At 42.4% G+C, this 27,437-nt stretch overlaps 1 protein-coding gene across 1 annotated transcript in view; it reads left to right on the forward strand.

Moving 5' to 3' along the window:
• Positions 1–27,437, forward strand: part of LOC310882590 (uncharacterized protein) — a 343,849-nt gene that overhangs the window by 272,950 nt on the left and 43,462 nt on the right. Inside the window, exons 32-38 of the mRNA XM_083801528.1 lie at positions 1,359–13,532; positions 16,864–17,342; positions 17,998–18,384; positions 19,385–19,595; positions 24,594–24,698; positions 26,279–26,325; positions 26,428–26,499. The gene's annotated coding sequence lies outside the window, so the exon portion shown is untranslated. The remainder of the gene's footprint in view (positions 1–1,358; positions 13,533–16,863; positions 17,343–17,997; positions 18,385–19,384; positions 19,596–24,593; positions 24,699–26,278; positions 26,326–26,427; positions 26,500–27,437) is intronic.

Genomic DNA, 27,437 nt, shown 5'->3' on the forward strand with positions numbered 1-27,437 from the left:
AGTCACCGTATTGAAATAAAACACAGCACGTATTTACTTGGTTTGTTAATACATAATTATATATACATTACATTAATATATATGTATATTCCGCTACAGTAATATTTTAGAAGTGGCTGGTGATGTGGCTGTACCTATATCTAAGGTTGCTTGAAACTTTCCAGGCTTCTTTACTTCCTTGTAACTCTGTCAAACTATAAACACTCAGACTGAAATTTTCCATGTTGGCATTAGCTCTGGTTGATTTATTTAGAATAATTTAAACCCCACACAAATAAAATTTCAAAGGAAATTTGAAAGTTTGAGGCAAGAGAGGAATAGGTGTTCTCCCAATTCAGAACAGAATGAAATTATGAAATAACTGAATTTCCTGCACACTGGAAATTCGGAGTTCTGCCTCTATGTATTCCTTCAGCACTGAACTTTACAAAATTACTGTGAACCTGATTCAGCTAAGCACATATATCCTGATTCCCTGAAACAGAAAGACACAGGCAAAAGGCTAAACTGAAACCTGTGGCCAGATTGTGATCACCTCTAATTGCAGCTTGAAAACTTAAATTTAGTTTTTGGGTTTAGTATTCTATGCCAGGTTATACATTTTATTTCCCAACCTTTTTTCAATTTTTGGAACATTTCAGACAATATGAATAAGGATCAAGAATATAAATATATATAAGTTTATATTGTTACATATATTTAATAATGCTTATATCATGCATATTATGTGTATATATTAATATATATGGTGTATATATATGCATTTTAATATATATGTGTATATAATGGAGATAGTGTTCTTGAATAGCTTATTATTTAGAAAAGGATGTCGGGAAATTATGAAAGTAGGCTTTCACATATAATATTTATTTGGCTTCCCTTGTACACGTGTTTTGTATAGTCTTTGAGCAGGTGCTCTATTTAGTGCAGGACCCTGGTCTCATTCTGTGTAGAAGGTGGAGCTGAGCAGGAGATGAGTGATGGCTGGGTAGAGGGAGAAGTTGGTGTCTGATGGGCTCTGTCTGGTTTTGGTACAAGAGCTGGGAGATGTGTAGTAAAAGGCAAAGAATGAAAAGAAATGGGTAGTTTCATGGGCAAGGCGTCTGAAGAGTGTAAAACTCTTCTCCAGTGTGAGAGAAGACAATTTAAACTAAACTTCACAATTGGCTGTTAATTTTCCTTTCTTTTCTGTGTTCCCATTTGCAGAGTACATTGCTACCAGTATTTCTCCTGGCATATGATGCTGTACGTTGAGCATTCTGAGAAATCAGTTTTCAGACATCTCAGTTTGGGTACTCAGTGCTAGCAGAATGTTTTGACCTGAATCTCTTTGTGTTTGTTTCCCATCTGTTAAACAGGAATAATAATATCTTCTCGTCTTACGGGATGTTGTTAAAAGAAATTAACATTTCTGAAGCACTCATATACCATACTGATAAGAGCTCTAGAAGAACTCATGAAAAAATTAGCAACTGTGTCTTCCAAGTAGGTTTTGAATACTATGTGGTAAGTAAGGCCTCAAGCCACATGCTGTATAATGACACTGTAACAAGATATTGAATATCTGCCTATTAAGTGAGCACTGTCCATCCTGAGGTAGAATCTGGTGGAAAATAAGGCATGAGCCTATACTTAAAGGGTGAATCATAATGCAGATGTATAAGGTTTAATGGTTTGCTTTTGTTCTGACATTTTCTAACTTTCACTCACTTGTTTTTGCAAATGTATAAATGGTTCATGTGGAAAAGGAAACCTGTGTCTGAAAAGAAACAAAACCTGGGTTCCAAAGTGCTTGTTGTTCAAAAAAATGTGCAGGATCTTAATCCTTACGTTTGTAGATGAGATGCTTCTTGGTATCTGGTGGGTTTTGGAGAGGATGAGACTTTAAAACTTATTTGGAAAACAGTTCTCAGGAAAAGGTTAAATTTCAGCTTGCTGTCTCTCCTTTGTTTTTAAAAGATGCGAAAAGACTTCTAGCTGGGAAAAATGGTATTGGAAATGGTTTTGAAATTAGTACATAGATTCTTACACGTACCTGGATGGGCTCCTGAAAAATTTGCATGGGGTATTACAGCATATTCTTATATTAACACTTTTTCCTACAGCTTGTGGAAGAGGAAATTCCTAGGTTCTGTAGCAATCCAAGTATATAGCTTTCTCAGAGCTAGACAGACTACTTATTAAAGATAAAGGAATATTTTGGCACAAGAACAAATGGGTATTAATTAGCTATAAATAAATTCAGGCTGGAGATTAAATGAAATTTTTTAACCAGAACAGCAACAGGATTGTTGAGTGGCTTCCCAGTGGGAAGAAACATGGAGTTCCCTAGTTCCCTCACGTGGTGTGGTGTCTGATCAAAATAAACGAGGGGATTTCAGGTCTGAAGATCTGCGTAAGAGCAGATTGGTTTTAAGAACCTAGGAAGTTTGGTTTTAGTCCCATATCTGCCATTCCCTTTTCCTAAAAGCAGGCCCCACAAGGTTAACATTTACCTTCCCCATTTCACATGTGGAGAGTCTGAAACTCCTAGAGGGGTGAAAGGAGAAATCCAATCTCCAAAACCTCATTAATGAGGACTTATTAGCAGATCAAGACTTACAAAAGCATCTTTTCAAATGAAACAGTAAAACACTCTGCCCCTGCCCGTCACCTCTACAAACCCTTCCCTGTCCTCTGAAGGATGGAGAGCATTTGTGGAACCGGGGTTTAGCATCACTGCAGTGCTGGGGTGCTCTCAGCACCCCCAGAGTTTATTCTCCTCTTCCTTATTCTCCACAATTTGCAAAGCGGGGCTACCCTGGCTTTGCTGATAAAGGATCCTTAGCAGATGCAGAGAGGAGGAACAATTCCAGGCCTCTTTGCAAGTCACTGGGAACAAAACATAGCTGCCCCTGCACCCTGTCCTTTGTGAGTGATGTAAAGCATGTCTGATTGCTTAGCCATCAGCAGGAGGCAGCTTAGGGTGAACCATTCCTGCTGGTTTGCCACTATTAACAGCCAGCAGTACCTTGATGTTTCCTCACTGGCAATAATTTGCAGGATTAAATACTTCAGCCACTCTAAAATTAGTTCCAGGAGGCATTTTGTGCTTTCATTTCAGAGCTCTCAGGAGCCTTTCCTACTTTGTAAGTCTGCTACAGCTAATTACCTGATGGTTACAGTGCTCTAGAAGATTTCAAATATCTGTCTTTTCCACTGCCTAAAGACCCAGGTGGGGTTACTCTGCAGAACTTGTACCAGGAGTGTTTGCCAAACACTGTAACTAGCTCAGACAGCTTTGTGAGACGGGCAAATAAACCACTGCAGACAAAATTGCCTTTGTCCAGCATCTCCATCCAAGATTCAGAGCAAGCTTATTTTTGAACCTTTAAAAGCATCTCGGAAGCCCACTGGAACAAATGTTTTTATGTACTGAGCCCTCTGCATCTGTGTGATCCGTTAGAGAGGCTGCAGGATCACGGCAGAAGTTTTCAATGGGGCAGCTTTCCAGTGCTGCGGTTTAAGAGTTTGCAAAGCTTATTTATTATTTTATTTTGACAACACCTGTAATGAGTGGTGCTACTGTTTGTCCTTTGCAGGCGTGTAGCTATCAGGGGCAGAATTAGAATACTTCTGGGGCAAGTGAGGAATCTTCTCACATCTGCAAAGGAGTATGGCACCAGGAAGAATGTGGGCCCTCAGTGTGCAGAAATCTCCTGGCAGTGGTGGTCCTCCCTTGAAGATACAGTTCACACTGCTTGGTATTTCTGGCCACCTCCCTGGGCCGGTGCTGGCTATGATCCTTTGGCCCTGCCATGATCCTATTTTCTTCCTACCCTTTCCTGGCTCCTTTGTGATGATTCATATTCTGAATATATGTGTGTGTCATATATAAAAAGTCTTACTCTTCTGACCACAGCAGAAATCCAGAGAGGTTTGTTTCCTGACATGTGATTTCACAGGCTGATTTTTTTTTTTTCAACTTGGCACCATGCCCCAAAGAAATGAACTCTCTTTTATGCTTCCTAGGGTCGTTCTTAGCATCTTTTAAAAACTGCTTGCTCATTGCTTCTGAGCCATCGAGGCAGGCACAGCTTCATCCACCAGCACCCAGCCTTACTTTCCTGGGTTTGGTATTGATGTTGTTAAACCCGTGACAATCTGAAACGCATTGCATTTTTTCTTGAATAGTTCTATGCATCCTGGTACCGCTAGCAAATACTTTTCATCTTTGAGCCATCATTGAACAAATTGAAATTGTTCCCTCACTTAATCTGAGTGAAAGATGTCTATCACCTTCAGCTAGGTGTTCAGTGAAGCTGTGTACCACTGCTCTCCAGGGTGTTTTCTTAAAAAAAAAAAAAAATTAAAAAAATGCAACTCACAAGCCATTGCTGCTAACCTCCAGCACAGCATCACTGAATAGTGCAAGTCCTGTTTTTCAAATATAGTGACCTAACGTGACATTTCTAGGCTGTAAATTCCAAGACCCTGATCTTAGTACATGACTATGGATTTATTCCTAGCCAATAGCAGGACTTGGTTGCTTCAACATGATTTTCCGTGTTGGGCATGATGTTTGAAAACTGTGTTCTAAGATTGAGACCTATCTGTCTTTGAAGTCAATGGGAATTTCAGCCTTCACTTCCAAAGCAGGTGGGTTGGGCTCTTTGTTCTTTTGTCTAGCACAATTTGTGAGTAATTACTGTGCTCCAAGTGCTGGGCTGGATTTTCTAGCTTGTTTCCAAACTGTGCTCATTCTGAGACCAGACTCTTCTTCTGCCTCTCCCAAACAAAATGCTGAAGGAGCACGGGCAGAGGAAATCCGTTCAAACTAAGTAAACAACTAGTGAGGGTAGGCCAGCAGGATTCATTCATGCTCATTCAGCCCAGGCTGGCTGGTTTGATTCCAGTTGGAGCACTCTCTTCATTACAGGCCCCCTGGGGAATGTTAATCTGTACAGTATAAACATTTATAAACATCTACTAAATCATTACACTTCAGCTGCCCCATAAACACTCATGAATGCTTTCCTTAGGCAGCATTGGTTGGGTAGCGTGTGGCTTTTTGGAATGAGCTAACGTGCGTTTGGCACTAGTAGAAATATGGGGAGAGGGCACAGGAGGTTAAATAACATTGTTTAAACTCTGTGACTTATTTAGGATAAAGACAGAAGCTGTTTGTGAAGGATTAAAATGGGACTAACTGGTAGTTGTTGAGGCACAAAGCAGGTTGTAGAGGGGCGAAAACCGCTTTTTAGCTTTGCGCACGGGATTTTCAGCGGTACCATTGCCTTCAACACCACAAAACGCACTTACCACCAGGCCACTTGAGCATTTTGACATTTCTGGACCCAAGCAATACATCGTGATTCATGTAGGACTGCAACACTAGCTGCCTCTGAAAGAGCTGCCTGATGCAAGAAAAAAATGTCGACATAACTTCTGGAAACTGAGCCAGAGCTAACATAACCAACCAAACTGTAATCAGCCAGGCTGCAGACCCAGGACTTGCTTGTATTGGACATGTGAGTATGTATACGCAGGTAAAATTAAGTATGGTTATGAACCGAAATGAGCATGTATATATGTTTGTGTCTGTAAAGTGCAAGAATAGTAACCAGGTTTCAATGTACACATAGCAAAGCAAAACTTGAACCTACTGAATATGATCTCTCCCTTTGCCTCAAGGTGTGGACATGAGTGAGCATTACCAGGGCTGGAGACTTAGTGACCCCATAGCCAGCTCTAGATGTATATGAATATAAAGGTAGTTAGTAAAAACAAACAAAAAACCCTCATGACCTAGTCTTAAATGGGTAAAGGATCCTTCTCTCAATTGTTACCTTTTTGTTTGTTTGCCGAGGTTCTGAACTGATAGAGTTATAATTAATTAACACAAGGTCTGCATGTGAGTAAAGTCACCTGAGCAGAAGTTAAACGTGTTGTATGTGAAAGAGTTGTGTTTACTGACAGTCTGATGAACAGATAATAACTTGATTTTTAAACAGTATCTTAGGAAAAAAAACAGCATTTAATTGGCTATAATTATATCATATCCTACACTTGAGCAAATATGAGTATGTACATAAATCTGTTTTACTTGCACGTATCAATGGTATGTGTCTGGAGGTAATATTTTGGTTCAGGGTAACCGTCTTCAGGAGCTGGTAACAGAAGCCTCCTTTTCTGTCTCCTCTTTCTCTACTATTCATAAACATACAGCCACTGCCTAGAGCTACAACCACACCTATTTGTGAAATGAGGACAGAGAAAACAGGATTTTTTCCTAAGTGGATCTGGATGCACAATACAGGCAAGCCAGAGGGAAGAAATCCTCCCTGATAAACACCCAGCCATGGCTACAGCTTTCCTGCCCAGGCCCCCTGGGGCTGTCATTGCCAAATTAACAGCTGGGGTGAGAACTTGCACATGGAAGGAGTCCAAAATCCTTTGCAAAATCTCGAGGTGGTGGGGCAGTGGGCTGCAAGGTCTCCAGACACGGGCAGCAGGCCAAAGGCTTGTCCTGATGCTCCTTGGCCCTTGGTACCAAGAAAAAGGGATGCTGAAGATTGGTTTTACTACTCGTTTTTACTAAAAGCCTCTTAAAACATGACATCAGACCAGACCCAACTCAACATAGGCTAGAGGTGGCTTTAAAGTATTTGCACTAGCAAATTCCCTTGTATACATATCATCATATCATCAAAAGTTGAATTTTCCACAGCTTTTCGTGAAATTTTGCATGTAATGAAGTGAGTAATTTAAAATCTGCTCTGTATGGTCAAGGATCCAGCTCGCATAAAGTATTACACATTATTAGTTTCAATTGGTCTTTTAACATCCCTCTTAAAGGGTCAATAAATGAGTTTGCCTAGAGGTAAACCAGTTGTTATCAGGCATACAGTTAGGGTCGCAGCTGGAGGGCACTGGCAGGGACAGGCTGTCTGTCTGCCTGTGTTGGAGACGTCAGTCTCTAGCGTCGGTGTTCTATTAATTTTACAGTACCTTAAATTCATATTATGATTAGGAGAAATAAGCACAGAGAGAGAGGAGAGAGAGATCTCCTTTTAATAGAAAATGGGTTTTGAAAAATCTGGAGCCTATTACCCTGCCAAATCCTAATGGTATTACAGCTGAACTTTTTTTCTCAGTACTCCGCAAATAAATTCAGAGGTAGCTTGGATATTTGTTTCCCAACTTGACAACAGGAACCTCTGGACAGGAGGAAGAAGAGAGCAGAGGAAAGCAAGCAGCATGCAGCTTCAGGAGTGTCAGATTTTTAAGTTCAGTTTTCTGTCTTTCAATACCTAAGCTAAAATTTGGTGACTTTTTAATTCAAAAGCAAAAATAAGTTTAGTGGTCTCATACAAGCCCCTAGTGGACATCGTTTATCCAGTAGAAGAGATCAACATGTGTTTTAACATTAGGAGGTCTCTGATTAGAAGGTAAAGCTTGGAAAAAGCTTAGTTATGAGGACTGGGAGACAGAAACTTTTAAAAGTGAAGGCTGACATAAGTCATTCCCACTGCTGTTTGGGATGAAATCTGATGTAATATAGCAGTTGCATAGATGTCTGGAGCCCAAAGCTACAGAAGTGATGAAATTTACTGTTGACTTGCTGAACATTGACTGAATTGTGGTCAAAGCCTGAAACAATGCTATTTGGGTACTTCAGCTCCGGTTTGAAGTTTGGAGTAAGGGAACCGCAAGTGGCATCTGATCACTAAGCAAAGCTCTTCTGTTTTCATTAATGCCCTTGCTTACTGTATAGTTAAAAGTTGTTAATGAGAGAGGTCTGCAAGCGTCGCTTTATTGGGATAGGGCTGAAGATATCAAGACCTTGAGGAATTTTGTAAGCACAGAGTTGGTATTTGACCCTTCCTCCCCAGCGATCGGGACTTTCAGTTGCAGTGTCCCTGGGCGTCTGCAGGCAACATCCAGACATTTAAGAAGGCTGGTCTCATCGAAGCTCCATTAGAGGCATTTAATATTGGCTTGACATGATCTACTGCGGCCTTTGTTCGTATTTCTTCATCTCTCTGAGGGATCGGATAGTGGAGGTGGTGGTGGAGGGGAAGGAAAGAGCGGGGAATTGAGACTGTAATTTCTGTCAGAGCTTTGCCAGGAGGACAACGTAAAGCTCTGTCCTTGCAAGGTTAAGAACAAGCACATGGTTAATTCCTGGAGGTGCCCGCCTGGCACCTGACCAGCAGCAGCCCGTGCTCTGCTCCCAGTTTACATGTCTCGGGGTTTCTCCTGGGACCTGGCTCATCCGAGCCTTCTCTGCCACCCTCTCTGTTTCGTTTATCGCCTTTTTCACAGAAACAACTGCCTCTGAAGAGAAACGCCTTTTGCAACAGCCATAAAAGTAGCTTGCATTGAATGAGGCTCTCACCCCTTGATACAGGCACCGCTTTTTTCAAGGAACAGCGACTGCATGGGACTGGTCTGCAGAACGCAGGTGTACCTGGCCCTGGTTCGTTATGGATGTGCGAGGGGGTGCCTGTAAACCCTTTGGCTCTTTTCTTCCAGCAGTGTGCTACCAGGAAGAGCAGGGGTTGTGCCACAGCAGCACCGATCTCCAGTCAGGATGGGACACTTCCTGGTCACTCAGCATTTGTCGAGAGCTGTCCCAGTGTCGTTACACAGGCCCTAGGGAGAACGTACCCCCTTCATAGCTGCTCCTGCCCTCTGTTTCTCTTCTCTTTCTTTTTTGTCAGCCTCGTCCTTGTGAGCATACCTGCTTTTCTCTGCGATTCCTTCCTGCCAGTTGTTCCCTCTCCTGACCCAGGGGGCTTTCCCCCGAGTCACGTTTTTGGGCAGTTTCTGCATGGCAGCAAACATCACTGCCTGCTCACAGCTCTGCTGCCAGGCACCTGGACCTCACATCCCAGGAATACTCCAGGGAAGGGGTTTGTGGGCAGGAATATTAATGGAGACTGATTTTTTTTCCCTAAAAGTAAATATCAGAAAATGTTCAGAGAAAGCACTTTTGTAATTGCAGGGGGGCAACTGTGTCCATGTAGCTGATTCCCATGTTGTTGCCATCTGATCAAGGAGCCAGAACATGACTTTTCAGAAAAGCAAGCCCTGTTTCCAGTAGGAAGCCTCATGGTCTTACCTGCAAAGTAAAGACTGATTGTGCCTTTCACAAAAGCTATTTGACAAATAATTTTCAATAGAAATGAACGTATGGAAAATTAAAGATTATTCATGAACAACTGTGAACTGGGAAAAGAGACAAGGTCAGCTGAAGGGAGCCTTATAATTTTGGTCTTGCTCAGAAGCTAGATAAGTTGTACATAGTCCTTACGCTGACCCGATGCATAAAAGCAAATCCTGCAGCTAGCTCTAGAGATAAGCACAGCTTCGGAGTTCCCTGGACAGTGTTTTCCAACACTAATGTGCAGTCCAGCCCAGTGACTTCACGTAACTGAGAGCAGATTTGGCTCTGGTGAGTTTTGCTTCCTCCTTCCTTTGCAGCAGGAGTTTGGGCAGAAGGAAAACTTGGCTCTCAAAAGTTTAGCGCTATTAGTGTGATTTTGATAAGCTATTGGGCCTGCGTCTCAGCCTTCTGCAAGTATTCAGCAGTAAAACAAGAGCACGAGACCTTGTCTGACTCTATACCTGCTCTTCTATGCCAGTGCTTTGAGTGGCAGCTGGAACTGTTTGGTTGCTAATGTCATAGGAAAGAATGCAAGTCCCTCAGAATTAGTCCCTTGCAGACTAAACTCGTCCCTGTCACAAAACCTGTGCTATGCTTAGCCTGAAGTGGAATAGTGGGATACTTATTGCAGGGAAAGACACGATATACAGACCTCTGGCTTCTAGAAAGCTGCTCTGCTCTGGAAGCTGCAGTGGATGTGTTTTGGAGAGAGGGACAAGGGGAAGGGAGTGCAAACAGTCCTTTTGCCACTGTAATGCATGTTCCTTAGCCTTTTCCAAAGGTGTCAGTTCAGGACCCTTCCTTAAGAAGAAATGAATAAAAGATTTATCCAAAGACTACTTGTCTGTAGGAGTTCTGTCCGTTGGCTGTACTGAGTTTTGGGTTGTGCCCTAAATCCTACAGCCGTGCCTCTTAATCACTAAGTAAAGAAAGATAGGCAAAATTTTCCATCCACTGTAAACAAAAATGTTCCCACTCAGAAGTGCATTTAATGGAGTTTTGTAGCAGTGGTCTCCCAGGCCAGCATATTAGTCTCTGCTTTCCCTCTCTGCCCTAATGGCCGTGGCCAGGAGGGGCTGTTTGAACTGTGAAGGAGGCTGGTTTTTATCCACGTTGAGTGGAGAGGCATAAATTGGCATTCCATATCATCATAAAAAAAAATCCCAGCAATTATTAAAAGATTCTTATCTCTTGCTCCCTACATGGATAATGAGATCCCTCTCTGCTGGACTGAGACAGCCTGTCTCTCAGCTCACTTAATGAAATGGACCCAAGTTTGCAAATTAGCATAGCCCTGACTCCAAATGTAACCTCTTGTTGTCTAGTTGTACATCAAGGCCCCTGGCTTATGTCTTTTCTTATTAACACCCCGTAATCATGTCAACCCTCTTTAGTTTTCATTTCCTGTTTCCTTTTACAAATTCACTTCTGAGTTTTGAGCACATTGTTGGATGCCTTTGGATGAGCTGGGATTTTATTTTTATCTCATTTTTAACATTATTGAAGTGTAATCTGTGGGCACTGGTTGGGATCTAGGGAATCTGTTTTCTGTTTCATATTTTTGCAGCTTGTTTGCTATGTTATCTTAAGGCAAATCGTTTCACTTGTCTGTGCTTATTTCCCTTACACTTTTTAAAAATTAAATATTTTAGACTGTAAGATCTTGAGGGCAGAGAGTTTCGTCTTGCTGTTTATTCGGTCAGTGCCTTGCAGAGTGTGTTTCTGGTTTCTGCGAGGTTGTCTATGTAATACATGGTTATTAATAATAAGGAACAGTGATGTTGTACTCTAGCAAACACAATATGCTAAAGGCTTTCTAAGAAGTCACGAAGGAAGAGTGCTTTGAAAATCTTTTCCCTTCTCTCTCCCCTGATGTGCAACTTCATTGTTGGACCTTCAGAGTAATAAATCAAAGCAGCTGAAATAAACGAATCATGATTTCTTTTGCCCACATGTATCTGACCCGGTCTGTCTGTGATAAGGCACTGCCCTTCCACTCTGTCCACAACTCTGCTAATTATCCTTCACTTTCATGGCCACTAAAATTCAGTCACACATAAGAATAATAATAAAAGAAAAAGAAAGAGGGAAGTGATTAGTTGTGTACAGATAAGAAGCATCCCACAGTGTTAACAAGATAATATTTTTTAAGATTTCTTTTTTTTTTTTTCTGGAATTCATTTTGTCTCATGTCCATTGCAGTAAAAAATACTTACAGTTTGTAACACGAAAGATAACTCTTCAATGCAAAGCTTTAGTGTATGTCTTTAAAAGATTTATTCCTTTATCAAGTATTAATTTAAGAAGGGGTGCCTTGTAGGTAAGGCAATGACATCAGTGGTAGGCTACGGGGCAGCAGATTTATTAATTTAATAGGTTTATCCATTTTACAGCTTGGATAATCATATTTCACTAAACTGGTACGCAAGGAGGCTTCAGCCCATCTGACAGCTTTATTCTTGTGTAAGTTAACAAGCACATTTTGTACTCATGACCTTGTGAATTGTAAAAGTGCGAGGAGCTAGAGAGGAATGACAGACCCAATCCAAGAAACGTGTTAGCATTTCAGTTTTCCTGGGCTAGATTTATAAAGGGAGCAGCGAGGAATCTCAGCTGCAAAGATAACCTAAACAGTTGTTAATTTATGTGGTTCGAGAAAATATGCAGAATTCATTTTAAAAAATAATGGAATGTTAACTTAAAAAGTATGGGCCTAATTTGTTTTTCAGAGACATCAGTTTTACAGCAGAATTGCTACCCTGACAATAGATGAGTTGTTCCTGATCTGGGACAACAAGGAAAGAATTGGGCCAGTTTTGTCGAAAGTAAATGTGTTTGTTACATGCTTGTACTTGCTAACTATCTGGCTTAGAAATAATGAGATTAAACAAGCAATGGACTTAGGCTTTTAAAAATGCATCTTATAGTTATAAAAACCTCACGTATATATGTGTGTTTATTAAGAATTTCGTGTTTATAGGAAAGAAAGCAAGCATGCACTCAGGGTTTTTTCATGTTGAAACTGTTGTGAGAAAAATAAAATATTTCCCCGTTTTCGTAAAGCCTTCACTCAAAGGTGGACTCTTTGTAAAAATCATATTTTGGTTTCTTGTGGAAATGATGACAGTCTTCTAGAAGAAGATATTTCCTGGGCAAAATAAGATTCAATGGAAATCTAACTTCTCTTAGGAAAATTTAACATAGTAAAATTACATAGTAAAATTTAACATAGTAAAATTCAACAAGTAGGGGCCAGTTCAGCTCTGTCCTCTCAATAAAAACAAAAGCTGAACTCCTTACATGGTACTAACTGCAAGCTCTTCAAATGAAAGAGCAAATACCTTGGAACCCATCATAAAATGGTACATTTGGCAGCACTGCAGAAATTGTAGACCTGAGGGATTTATTATCATTTACATTCAAGCTCCTTTACACTGTTCTTGACATGCAAAAAGGAATATTTTGTGCAAATCAGAATTAAGCCATGAAGACAGGAATTTCAAAAGCTTGGATGTTAGTAGAACATGACAGGCCAGTCCTGAGGTACGGTGGGCTCTTAATGTACTTCCCTCTGTGCTCCTTGCTTTCTGCACATCATTCATTTTTGACAGCACGTGATGACTGTTTAGCTCTTCTTAGCAGGTATCAGGAGCTGTCTGTCTGTTTCAGGAGGAGAGCAAAGCAGGATGCTTGCTCTGACGTGCCCGTGCTTGGGTCTGTGCATGAATTGCTCAGTGCACAGTGGCTGCACTGGGGCGGGGTGTGCAAGCAGAGAGCTGCGTGAGCACAGACGTTGCACGAGGTGTGGCAAACTCCTTTGCACGGACCAAGCGGGCAGTGGCTTTGAGGAGCTGCAGCTTTCTCGGTAAGGTTTCTTTGGCCAACTTCATGTCCTGCACCAGCCACTTGTACTTTCTGGTTCATACACAGAAATAGTTAGCATTGGGATTTAAAACACTGTGGATATTTGTGTTTGCAAAAGAATTCAATTTTAAAGAAAATATTATAAATCATGTTACGTTTTGGGCTGATGCATTTACAACAGCATCTGAATTTTCACCCTAAAATATACAAGCATATGTCACTCCAGGGAAGCACTTTTCTTCTTTTCTAGAAATGAAATTTTATTGCCTGGTCTGCTCTAGACAGAAAGCATTACATGAACCTCCTATTTAGTTCTTTTTAAATGTGTGTGGACTGAAATTCTTATTTTATCTTGCCATTCACTGTGCTCCCTGCAGGTCTGGCAGGACTCCTCCATTAGATGCTTCTCAGCTCTGTGGAGATTTGCTTCTGCTGGATCCTGTAGTCTGAATCACTTGTTTTCCCTGACTGTACGGCCTGTTCATCAGTTGGAGCAATGTTTCCAGAGCATTGTCATGTAAATGAAACCTCCATTTCATCTCCTACCACGCGAGGGACACGCAGCATTCAATGTTTCAGGTGTATTAGAGGATTCTGTGAGCAATCTTACCACAAATATGGAAAAAAAGCAGCCCCTTGGTATGTGTGAGGACAGGTCCCATCAGGCTCAAGAGGCTTTGGTCATTCCCTTTTCTGCTCTTCCAAGAGGGGGAACTTTGCTCACTGAAACATGCGCAGTCATGGGGATGTTTTATCGTTGGCTGTGGATGCGTTACCGGTTGGGATCCCTAATTATTATCAATTTGCAGATTGCCTTGAATGTCTTATTAAGATTCCTGAGGAATGATTGATCATAATCAAAAAATTAATCACCAATCAGCCCTGGCAATTAACATTAGCAAGTCTATTTGCATATATCTGATAATTTATGCTGCTGCTGGAAGAAGGGACTTTTGCTGAATATTATTGATTAGGGGAGAAGAGCCAGATGCTTCTGTCATTGGGACATTAGGCTTTATTAGATAGGGCTACTAATGTGTAAGAAACTGAAGGGCATTATTGCCGTCTGCCACAACATAGGCGTCTTGCTATGGAAGGTGGAAGAAGGAATTTCATCAATGCATCCAGTGGAATTTCTTAAATGTCAAGAAGTGGGATAGGGTGCTTTAAGGAAGCTTTGATTTTGGGCTCTTATTTATGCCTTAAATATCATATTGCCTAAATATATTATTGCCTGGCCGAGAAGGACCTGGGAGTATTGGTGGATAGTCGGCTGAATATGAGCCAGCAGTGTGCTCAGGTGGCCAAGAAGGCCAACGGCATCCTGGCCTGTATAAGAAGCAGTGTGGCCAGCAGGTCGAGGGAAGTGATTGTGCCCCTGTACTCGGCTCTGGTGAGGCCGCACCTCGAGTACTGTGTTCAGTTTTGGGCCCCTCGCTACAGGAAGGACATGGACGTGCTCGAGCGAGTCCAGAGAAGGGCGACCAAGCTGGTGAGGGGTCTGGAGAACAAGTCTTACGAGGAGCGGCTGAGGGAGCTGGGCTTGTTCAGCCTGGAGAAGAGGAGGCTCAGGGGCGACCTCATCGCTCTCTACAGTTACCTGAAAGGAGGCTGTAGAGAGGTGGGGGTTGGTCTATTCTCCCACGTGCCTAGTGACAGGACGAGGGGGAATGGGCTAAAGTTGCGACAGGGGAGTTTTAGGTTGGATGTTAGGAAGTACTTCTTTACCGAAAGGGTTATTAAGCATTGGAACGGGCTGCCCAGGGAGGTGGTGGAGTCACCATCCCTGGAGGTCTTTAAAAGACGTTTAGATGTAGAGCTTAGGGATATGGTTTAGTGGAGTACTTAGTGTTAGGTCGGAGGTTGGACTCGATGATCTTGAGGTCTCTTCCAACCTAGAGAAATCTGTGAATCTGTGAATCTGTGAATCAGTTATGAGAAAAAAAAAAAAAAAGAAAACAAAAGCTTGATAATGCTAGGCTAGATGGTGAGATTTACATTACAAGAAGTTACGTATTTACTGTAATGAATAAAGTATCTGCAGGCTTGTGATGAATTTCACTAATTGTTGTACTACTTACAGTATGAAGAATTGCATAATAAAGTCCTATAATTTCTTCATATTTTTTTCTTCTTAAACAGCCTTTTATTAATGCATTTTTAAAGAGACGTTTATTATCTATACCATCAACTGTGTTTTTGTCTTGAAATTGTCTTGCAGTTGCTTATAGGATACCGCATGTGTTTTAGATGTTATGAGCCTCGTCAGGTTTTTTGACATTTATAATCTTTTTATAACAGTAGCCTTTGGTTTTGCTTCAACACTCTTCAGTGTGTCTCATACCTGGTGTTGTAACTACAGCTACATGAAAATGTACAGTCTGCTGTCATAAATTCAGATTTGGCACTCACGTATAGATGCTTAAAGATTGGGAACAGATTCATTTAAGCCAGTAGGCAGAGTGGTAACAGTTTATCATCTTCAGCCAACGCAACTCCAAAAAAGACAGCAGAATTAAATCCATGTCCACTAATGAGAGGTGGTAAACATTTTAAGTGGCAGAGTTGTGATGAAAACAAAGGCCAAGAAAAACAGGATTTCTCTCTCCAGTTTTGAATGAAAAAAAATGGAAGAATTTGAAAGATGTTTTCATTAAAAAAAAAAAGGCATTTTTTGATCAATTTTAATTTTTAACTTCTAGCTTTGTTGCATGCTAGGAGCCTTTGTAATTCATATAGGATTTTAGGAGAGCCTTCTGTATTGGATCTCTGAAACTGCTGCTTTTAAGACTAAAAAGTTCTCTCTAAAAACCATGAGTAAATCATAGTAAAATCTATTCTTATTGTAGCTAGATTGGTTTATTCTCTGATGTCAGCTGTGTGCTTATCTCAGTGTTCTTGAATGAAGATTTTATTTATTTATCTGTTGGTGCACACTAATCTCTTTTGCAAGCCATGAATGCTGTCCTTAATATAGTTGCTGTGTGTGCGTGTGTCTTTTGACTTCATTTTCCTCCTATCAATATGAATTCTGCATTTTATTTCAAATGGGAACAGAATCAGTCCCCAGTTGCAATGCAGTAATAGTATTAAAGAAGTCTGAGATTTCACTCACTTTTCTTTCGGTGAGCATTAAGAGAAAAGAGACTATCATCAAACCCCGACTGTACACTGTTTGGGGGCTGGATTAACCAGCTAGAACAGCTGCTTTTGGCTGAAGTTAGTCGGTAACCATGAGATCTTGTCACTGCAAAGTTCAGAGGTTAATTGAAATCAGAGAGGCAGAACCCATTCAATTGTCCACTTAATTATGCCCAGCTCCCGTCTCCCTCCCATAAACATCAGCCGCTGACCGCTCGCCGCTGAACGGGGAGGGAGCCGCCGCTGCCCTGCCGCCGTTTGGCACGGTGGCTGGGATGTGTTCAACGGCTGCGTCGCTGAAACCGATAAAAAAAAATGTCTGCACCGGGGGAAAGGGGTATGTGCCTGCAAAGGGGGAGTCGGTGACATCCCCATACATCATCCCCCAGCCCTAATGTTACTGGTTTTTGCTGAAAGCTGGTAATGCTTTGAGATTTATGGCAGGTGGGCTCTGCTGAATGCACGGCTTTGGGTAGGAAGACTGAGGACGTGATGGTTGGGATGCTGCAGGAATGGCAGGGTTTTTACACAGCCTTTTTGTGCTATCATATATTATGGTTGAAATGCGTAATTTTTAATTCCTGTTTCACCAAACTGATATGAATGGTGGAATTTTGCTAATGAGTATTAAATATCAGATGTTTATTGGGCTGGTAACTTCCTCCAGGCTTTCTGCAGTCAGCAGTTACGTACTATTTACTTTACAGCAACGAGGCAAGCAAAGCAGATTTCAGAAGTGAAGGAACGTAAGATACTAAAATAGGTCTGAGTCTTGACACCCTAGCCTGACCCCGGGGAAGAAAATTCTCCACTGCCTTCAGTGGGAGCTGGCTGGGTAAGCAGAAAAGAAATCTGCCCACTTGGGGAAACTTTGAAGGCTTGAGCTTAAAGATGAAAAATAACTTTGAGACATAATAATTAGAGCTAGGTGGGCTATGGGTGTCTTAAAAGCTAGGATACTTGGATAATGAGTCTAAAAGTCTCATATCATATCTTTGTCCAAATGATCTGTTTGAAAACCTGATCTTCCTGCCATATAATAGGAATATTGAGCATAGGCCTGCAAAATGCATTCCCTTTTCTTCTGACAGCCTTTCTCTTCCAACAGAAGCCAGGCTCGCACGTGTCTTCAGGCCAGGCTGTGGAGGAGCCCCCCTTCTGCCCGGATTTCTGCTGTTGGGTGCCGGTACGCCTGTCAGTGTTGTGTCACTTGGGAAATGCAGTCTGCAGCCAGGACCCTGTTGTCACGAGCTGCACAAACCTGAGACAAAAATACCCCATGTCTTGAAGCTTTTATTCAGTGATTTTAATCGCTGCTGTCTTTAATCTAGATTCAAGTGACTGTTCTCCTCCGCGGTACATCTGCCTGTGGGTAGAAACTGAGAGCGCTGTGAAATGAGGTCCTTGTTCCAATCACAGGAAAGTGTATAAATCACACAAATGATTCTTATGAATAATTCTCCAATATCTTGTTACTCATCCCCCAGACATAACAATGTAGCAGTGCTAGTAGAAATTTTCTTCTGTAAACATATTAAGATGAAAATGAAACATCTTTGGATCTGCTTTCAAAAAGGCAAAAGCAAAACCGAAACTGTTGAAATCCTGTTAATGAAAACTTCATTGAATTTCACAGCCCTTAATAATTTTTTTAAAACAAACAAAAAATCCTAAAAGTTCACTTGTTTTTACAGCCAGCAGCATTTTCTGTTTGTTTCTGTGTTTAAGAAAAACAAAAATTGATCCAAGTTACTTGGTTCTGCCTTATTCAAAGTTATTGTTTTGAAATGAGACTTTATTTTTGTTGAGCAACTAAAAGTGGTCATTTCTATTCCGTATAGGCTTGGACCTAATACTTCATAAAAGCTTCTTCTCCGATGGGGTGACAACTTGAACACTACACAGAACCGTGGAAGGCGTTCTGTATGTAATTTATGTGCCTGGGCCATGTTCTGAGCCCATACACCACAGAGAAGGAGAAGCTAAATCAATCACGAGTGATTTCCTGTGAAAGCCAGATCACATCCACCACCCATTTGCTCTTGGCTGGCTGAGAAATGACTATTGGGTCATGCTGAAATGGGGGGCAAAATCTTAGCAATGTGCTGCACACAACGGAGCCTCATTTCAGCTTCATTTCCAGAGGTCCACAGGCTGTGGCGGTTCCACGTAGCCCAGCAGTGTCTGGCACCTGCACTGTCTTCTTGGCTGCTGAGCTGGTGCCAGAGGTGGGGAAAACTTTTTGGTGGCAGTGGGGATAGTCTAGGCTTAAATGTTTTCTGATCTGCAGAAAAATACTGAGAAAAATGTAATTAGTCTTCAGTTATAATGTGAATGTGGAGATAAGCTGGAGAAATCCGAGTTTGCAGTGGAATATTAGATGCAGAATAAATGTTTTCCATTCACTTGCTTAATATTTCATACAGTCTTGGAAATGTTCCGCTGCCTGACCCTCATGTTTGCAGATTATTTCTACATCTGTCTCAAAGCCGTACCCTCGTCAAATGGACCAAGCAGCTAGTTTCTTAGTTAAAATAACAATAATAAAGTGTACGAGCACCCAGGCGTGCTGAACATCCCATCCCCATAGCTCATTCTCAGCTCAGAAGGCTCAGCTACTGCCCCGTGCTCGCAGGCAGAAGGAACACACGGCATGTGCTCGCTGTTGGGTTTTCCTATTTCTTCTTGCTTCATATAAACATGAAATTCCATATGGAGCTTTTAATGGTTGCTTGGAAATTGGATGTCGGTCACCCCAGAGGGATGCATTGGCATTCTGCACCTGATTGCATTTCTCTGTTCTCCCCCAGAGGACGAGTCAAAGGTTATGGTTCAGAGGGGAAGGACTTTGTCGACAGCAGGTTCTCCTCAAGTTGAGAGGAGGATTTTTCGCTTTAATAGCATAGAGTAGGATGGAAATTGTTGTTTGAGTTTGCGTATGTGAATTTAGGAACCTGATCCAAAGTAAACTGATATGAACAAGAAAGTTGATACTGACTCCAAAATAAGTTGTTCCCATCCTAAACATTGGAAAGAGGAGTAAAGCAAAACAAACAGAAAAAAAGCAGTTCAGAGCTAGGCACTAATTTCCATCTCTCTTTTGTTTTCCACACTTGTTTAAGGAAAGCAAAAAATTGCTTTTCTGAACTTTAATATTTCTGAATACCTTTTTGAAAACTCCAGAAGCTGAAATATTTTCAACTTCCCTTGTAATTCTGTTCCCTTCAGTGTGACCTTACAGCGGTGCCATTCCCTCACCGGGCGGTGGCATGCAGCGGTGACATTCCCTAACTGCCCGCAGTGGATCTAGCACGCGAGTCCAAGAGCCCACGAGTCCAAGAGAGTTCACAGAGCACTTCTCCACCCTGCTTTGGTGCAGGTTCCTGAGCCGATATCGCTGGGCTACGTACTGCTCTTTGTATGTGCAAGCTCTCCTAAGGTGAGTGTGACTCACTTCCCCGGTGTGATGTAAGGATGCTCTGGGCTCCATTGCATTAGTCACACATTTGCTAGTGGTTTGCAGGATAATGCTGTGCCACGTAACAATTTCATAGCTGGGGAGTTCAAGGAGAAGAGGACGAGGTCCAGGTCCCCTGCACGCAATTCTCCTAAGGGGCCTGGACCTATCTGCATCAGCCTGGGTCACAGGGGGATGGTTTATATTAAAATCTCCTACCTGACTCCTCCAAAATGCAGCGCAGTGCTCCGGGATTCTTGGCCTTTCAGTGCCTGCAGCGGTAGTTATACAGAACGTACGGGTAGGAGACCGAGCGCCAACATCTGCTATTGAATCTGAGCTGCTAAACTATGACTCTGCAAGTTATTTCAATAAATCTACTCTTTTAAATTTAATGAGGGAACCGAAATCTGTCCTTGGATCTGGATGATGCTGTGTGAAACAATGATGGCCAGTTAACAGCAGTATTTCCAGTTCCAAGGATTTAGAAATCATGAGTCAGGCTTTCCAAACCTTAGAAATAATGAAATATGTTTTTGAAAAGAATATTTCAGGCTACATTCAGTTTCTGCTTTCTCAATTTTTTGGGCGCAATTGCTTCACTTGTAAAGTTTTTCAGCAAGAATACATGGTTTCTAAGATTGCTTTTTAAAATGAAACTCAGCTTCTGACATATTTCTGTGTTCTAGATCTAGGCTTTAACAGCAAGACCAAACATTCCTCGTAAATTTATATGTGCTAACAAATGCAAACTCCTTGCCAAATTTTATATCCCCCAGAATATGCAAGGAGTGTCAGAAGTGAAAAATAAATCTGTGACAATTTCCTAGTTCTGTACTATGGGTTGCACAATTTTAAGGCAAATGTAGATCATATGCAGATTCTGTTACACTGGTTTCATTCAAAGATAACTTCACTGCTGTCAGCTAGCCAGTGATGTCTGCTCTAGCCTTTAAATGTGATCACTGAAAATTCAAGATATGTAGGAAATAACTCTAATAACCTTTTATTATTATTTGTCTCCTGCATTTCTATGGGGATTACCTTGCTTTTTTTTCATTTCTTTTTACTTTTAAGTTTTCATATTTTATTTTGAATACCCTTTCCTTCATTGGTGACAGCTAAAACTTGAAAAAATGAAAATTGAGATTCATAACAATCACCTAATGGCTGAGGCCAAGGCTGTAATGAAAGCATCAGTCATCTTGAGGCCTGAGATAAATTCACTAGAATTAATAAATTCACTGTAACTGGCAAGGAAGGAGAACTTGCCTTGTGATCCAGTTGCTCTGGCCTTATGTGATTTTATTGTAAGACTGCTGTTGCATTCCCAAGGTCTTTTAAGACTGGCACTCACTTCTGATAGACTGTATATTGTTCTCCCTTTAGAAATGTGCTCTTTTTAGTATATTTGCATGGGAATTTCCGAACAGACCCAATCCAGCTCAAGCCCGGCATTATTAACACAGGCAAATCTTACTTCTCACCCAAAGAGAAGGTCCCCCGTCACTGCAGTGTCCTGCACCCCGTGCTGTTTGTGTCCCACTGCATACATGCGTGCAAGCAGGGCTCAATCCGCAGCACGAGCAGATTGCTCTAGCTCTGTTGATGGCAAAAATAAGCCTCACTTGACGTCAGTTGTAGTTATAAAACTTTCCAGATACTGAAAGCTTAACTGCTTCTCTGGTATATGAGCTTCATGGAGTTTGGTGGAGTTTGCAGGAGCTTGCCTGCTCCAAGGACTTACGCCAGTGTTTTCAGGAAAGTTTTTTTTAAAAATCTGTTTTTCAATTGTTAACCATAATTGAGATAATATTGCAAAAATCTCTGTAGCTTATTGACCTGACAGAGTGTAAACAGCTTTTTGGAAGCCTCCTGATATGAAATATTCCAGTCTTTGTATTGTTCTTGTACATGAATTGCACAGAGAGAATAAGCAATAAAATACCAGATGGATTTCCTTTGAAGCATAATTACTGTCCAGGTGCAGACCCCACTTTCCATAGTCAAAGATTTCCATCATTTTAATGGGATTCTTTTAAGTCACAGTATCAGCGTCCCCTGACCTGAACCATCAGGCAGAGTGCCCCGCATACGGTAAGGGTGAACGAAGAAAGGGGTTCACCTCTCAGTCCATTTTGGCCACTGATATTTTTCCTGAGACTGGCAGTCGAGATGCCTCTTGGTGCCCATCCTGGCAGAGACTTTCTCCAGGGCACACATCTGGCCAGAGGGAGCTGTGCTGAAACTCATTTCTTCTTTGCGCAGAGCCGGGCAAGAACTTTTTTTTATTATTATTATTTTTTCTCCTCTTTTCCTTTCAAGGGAGCAGAGCAATAAAATAATAATAATAATAATAAAAGGCACAGCCAGTCTCCCCTCCCATTCTGACATGTTGAGTGCCAAAACTCAGATCAAGTCTTTAAGGCGAAGTGAGAAGGCAATGAAAACAGGGGCTTTATTATAAAGGCAGGGCTGTGAACTTTTTAACTCTCGCACTGCTCCCGGATGTGACTCTTCACACTGCACACAGCTGCTGAACGCTTCCAGCGACTGTGGGTGGTGGGTGAGGAAAGGGGAAGAGGTGGTTTAGCTATGCACAATATTTCCCATAAGAAATAAAGCAATAGAATCTCACCTCGCTGCCTGTTTTTCCACATATATTGAGACGGGAATGTATTTATATAACCCTATTAAAAGGGAACACTCAGTAGCAAACTCAGTCTTTAAATAGCTACTGTTCTGCATACTCCAGTCTCCAAACTCCTCAGTTTCAACTCACACCCACTTACATTCTTTTGACATATTTCTCAGGTTTTTTGTGACTTTGGGGTCAAATCCAAAACTTACTGAATGCAGTTGAAAGACACCCTCTGAATTCAGTGGAATTTGGATAATAGTCTTAGAGCTCAGATACCATGCTGATAAATGCAATAAATTACATAGACAAAAGTTGCCCATTTTGGGCTAGTTCCACTTCTACGGAAGCAAATGGAACTGTTGCTATTGACTGCCACAGAAATCAGTTCTGGCCCTTCTCTGTTGGTATTTCAGCGGCTCTGAAGACGTGTTACAAAGAAGGGGAATATCTCTGTCTCCCATTTACAGATGAACAAACTGAGGCGCAGAGCCATGATTACGCCTGTGGGTCAGGCAGGCAGTGCAGCAGAGCTAGAATTAGACCCAGATACCAGTCCTTGGACCACCCAGTGGAAAAAGAGCCTGTTAGCTGCTAGCCATCCTGTGGACTGCTGGTGCTACCAGGTCCTACCGATGCCAGCAGGAGTGGAGGGCAACCAACATCCTCCCATAAATCATTGAGCGTTAATAAACTGAGCAGCTCTTCAGAAGTATTTTGTTTTTACCACCAAGATGCATTATTTCATCCTTTTTTTTTTTTTTTCCCTCAGAATTCATATTTTCCCTTTGACTCCTGCTATTTTGGTTCCATTTAGCAAATACATTCTTGTGTTTTTTTTTCCCCTGTGTCCCTCCAGCCACCTTAGTTTGCCTTTTTTTTTTCCTTCTTTCCCTTAAAAACTTTTTTCCTCATTCAGTGCACTAAGTGGATTTACGACCCATTTAGGCAGCTTACAGTGGCATTGCTTTTACAGTTCAGAGGCAGAAGGGCCATAAAAAGATTTACAGTTACAGCAAGAGTCGGTTGCATGGAAGTTCGAGATCCAAATTAGACAAAGGGAGCGGGGCTGTGTGAGTGGCCAGTAAAAGAAGCTTGGAAACAAAAACAAATGGAGCTGCTGTTAGAGGAGGAGGTTGGGGTGGGGGGAGAGAAAGAGGAGGAAAAACTGCCTGTTAACTTCATGTTGCTATTGCAACAGCTCTGTTAATTCTGTTATATAAAGCCCTTTTTCCTCCTTTTTTTCCTCTCGCTCGATGTTGTTGTTGGACAGGTTTCCTCTGCAAACACAACTCTCAAACTGGAGAGCAGCAACTTCACACAGTAGTTGAGATCCCAAGGCAGATATTCCCAGGATGTTGGCAGCTGCTTTTGCTGCTGTTGCTGGGACTCCAGGATGCAAACTCCAGAGAATAAAACCTAGCGGCGTAACGACTGGGACCAGTCAGAGCGGGGGACTTCAGGTTGAATTGCACAAAGTTAATCTGACTTTTAAAAGAAGCTAGAAATTGGGAAAAAAAGACATTATCCTGTCCTGCTAGAGTATTCCTGCTAACTTCAAAAGAAACAAGACCAGGCTTGGCCAAATCCGTAACAAGCTGAGACAAAGGGGAGATTTGCCACCGACACCAAGGGAACGTGTCTGGGCACAGAAAGGGAGACTGGAGCTGGAGTCTGCAGGAGGTCAGGGCTGAGCTGTTGTGAGCCCCAAACCGTATGCTGTGCTGTCAGAGCTACGGGCAGAAACTGCTTTGGAAAGAAATGTGTCCTTAAGGGCAGTGTGAAAGGATGCCACATTTGTTTGGGTCTATAGATGTGGTCAGCCAGATGGGTACAGATACTCACATCTGCTCTGTGGGGTCAAGCTTTGATGCAGGCCAGTTATAGTCTGTACCGTGGCACTGCACCTGTGCTATTAAGGTTTTTTTGAGGATGTGAGCTTAACAGGTCAGGAATAACAGCATGCTAATGCAGCATCAGGGCTTGAAACTGGTTGAAGCGAGGGTGAAGCAAGCACAAGGCTGTCTGCACTCACCCACAGAGACAGGCTCTGTTGGAGTGCAGCAGAATGGCTCCAGTAAGGTCTCCAGCAAGCCTATATTTGACTTATTTACTTCACCTTGTAGGGCCATTATTGTAGCTATGTAAGTATATGGTCTGGAAACAAGCATAAGTAAGCCGTATGTATAAGAAAGACAATATTTCTCAGTTTTGCTGCAAGTGCTCGTTTATTTTAGATAGTTGGAAAGCATGCTGTTGTTTTGTTTTTCTTCTCATTGACACTGTATTTATTCTGCTGCTCCCATTCCTAACCAACTTCCTGCTCAAAATATCGCCTTTAGTTCCACATAGATATGGCGCTCTTCGTTTCCTGAAGCCGTCACGTAGCGATGCAATCGGATCACCTTCTGGGCTCCACTCACTTGGTGCCTGCATTTCAGAAGCAGGTGAGCTGTCTCTTAGTTGCTTTCTTCTTAATTTCTGTTGGTGATGGGGAGTTTGTACTGCCTCATTTATTGAGTGTGAGCTTCACTGGTGAAGTTCATGACATTACCAGTTCCCCTGGACCTTTGTTTTCTTGGCTTTTTGGCTGTCCTTTGCTCGCTGTGTGCTCGTAGCTCTCTGGTGAGATTAGTGTTACTGGTGGTGGAGAGGACACTGGGATCCTCTGGATGAAAAAACACTTCATAATGATGCACTTTTAATCCTTGTTCTTTTCCCACATTCTCACACGGATGCTAACACTCAGCTTTCAGGCTATCTATAAGAGGAAAAAAGCAATCAGAGTGCTTTCCCCTACATCTTTTTTAAAACTAGTTCTTCCTTCCTCAGATGAAAGATCTCCTACTAAGATGAGTGGTAATACGTTTAAAAGCTTTGGCTGGCGTTTCGCTTTCTAGATGAACAAGCAGCCAGCTTCAGAGAGAGGCTTCAGCCTAACCCTGAAATGAAATATCGCCCAGGCCTCTATTAAAATGTAAAAGCAGACTGACGATAGCCAGACGTGCATCTCCTGCCCTCTTCCTCTCTCCTCCTCTCAAGGGCAAGGCAGGAACGCAGCCGTCCCCCTGCAAGCTCAGGCCCGTGAAGCGCGCGCTGCTGGGCTGCTCCCTGCACCTTCGCAGCGCCGGGCTCTGCTGCTCGGCTGTGTCAGCAGCCTGCCAGCTGGCTCCCTGTCCAGCCCCTGGTGGGTGTGCTGCACAACCCTCAAGTGACCAGTCATCTGGGACTCCGATGGATTTCTGCGGGTACCACTGGAGGTTTCCAACAGGACACTGAACCGTTACAATTCTGCCGTGTCAGGGCTGTTCCTCCCTCTTTTGGACTCGATGATCCTTACGGGTCCCTTCCAACTCGGGATATTCTATGATTCTCTCTCCTCCTTTTCGCATCCCTCCCTTGCTCTCGCCCTCTCCTCTCTCCTTCTCCCCTTTCTTTTTCAATTCAAAGGGCCTTGAACTCCTGGGAGTGATTTGACAGATGAGGGAAAGCATTGAAATGGAGAAAAAGAGTATATTTTATGAGCAGTGGTTCAAATGTATTCTTTGGGTCCTATTTTTTTAACGTGAATATGGTTGTGTGGACAATAAAGCAATTTCCATGAAAAATTGCTACAGTGCTAAACTGCATCATTTTGGGGGGAAAAAGATTGCGAATGAATACGGTCTTTTTTGATACATACCAGGTCTTTATTTCAGGTAGATTTTTCCTCTTGTTCCCTTCTTTTGTTCTTTTCCTTTTTCTTCTATATTTAGACAAGAAAAGATTTATTTATTTTTTAAACAGTCATACAGTAACTTTCAGACTTCTTTATTATGATTCTATTCATTTTAAAACCAAATCAGTGTTTCCAATTCGATTGGTAAAAACCTGAAAAACACTTCGGAAACATTTTGAAAAAATGTCTACTACTCTGAGATTCTTTACAGAACAGAATATGCATTGCCTGGAGGGTGGGCCAACTGTCTTCTTTCTCCATAAAGCAAATAGAAAGGATTTTAAAAGGTAAATTTTAATGATGTCACAGGTCAATACAGCCCGGATGCAATGCCAGGTCTAAGATCATCAGAAAAGGTAAGTTACTTAATTTTTCCATTGAAAAAATGGGAATTGAGCTTGAAATTGTTCAAGCTCCTTCCCCCTCTTGTTTTGCCTTGCCCTTAACACCTCCTTCAGAACTGAAGATGAGGACCGTGCAGGCCTGCAGAGGACTCAGGTGCCCTCCGTGCCCCCCTCCTCCATCCCCAGGTGGGTTCCCCTGTGCCAGGTGACCTTTGGGTGCAAGAGGTGCTGTCGCTGCCTCCAGCCCAGCAGGGACATGCACAGGGCAAGTCCCTCGTCCATAGCAGGGCTCAGGCCGTCCAAGCGAGCTGCCTATCAGCAGTGACTTTTACTTAACCTAGGAGGCCCCCACATCCCCTTTAAGCTGTTTTCGGCCGTGTCTCTGAGTGTGTAATGTGCTCCGTAAACAAATAACCTGTGTTTTTGTAACTGGGTCAGTAGGAGCTGAGCTGTACTTCCAGCACAGGACACGGGGAGGAAGCGGTGGGACCAGGAGCAGAAGGGGAGACAGCAGCAGCCTCAGACCCAGGGGACTGTGAGGAAGCAAAATAGGGATTGCTGCCAGAACAAATGCAGAGCCCTTTGGGAAACCATCCCAAGGTTGGAGAACAAAGAGGGACGGGAAGGCACAAGTAATGGGAGACCTCCAAGGGAGATGTCTGTCATGGGCAGGTAGCTCCAGCAAGGCTTTGCCCCTACCTCCAGGTGGCACGTTGCCATCTTGCTCTGTTATCACACCTCTGAGGAGGTTGTCTCCAGACACCGAGCCCAGAGCCTCTGGAAAGTAAAAAGCATGATGGAGTATTGCCAAAATGAGTGGGGGGAAAAAAGAGGTGCATTTGCTTGAAAATAACAGCAACTTTGTACATCTCCGTATGTGGTCCAACTTCGGGGCTGGAATGAGGATCCTCAAAAGTATTTATGTGGCGAAAGGTCCGTGAGGTCTCGTCAAGGCACAGTGTTGTGTTAGAGAGAGCAACATCTGGGAAAATTCCTGGGCCTGTTTCCTCCCAGGTTGATCTGCCAGAGTTTATGGCCCTCTGACTTGTTTTTTAAATTTTCCCTTCCAGATTTAAATCATCACTAAAAGGGCACATCTCGACTTCTGTTTACTCAAAAACAAA

Source organism: Anser anser (assembly GCF_964211835.1).
Source record: "Anser anser genome assembly, chromosome: 16".
Taxonomy (NCBI): Eukaryota; Metazoa; Chordata; class Aves; order Anseriformes; family Anatidae; genus Anser; species Anser anser.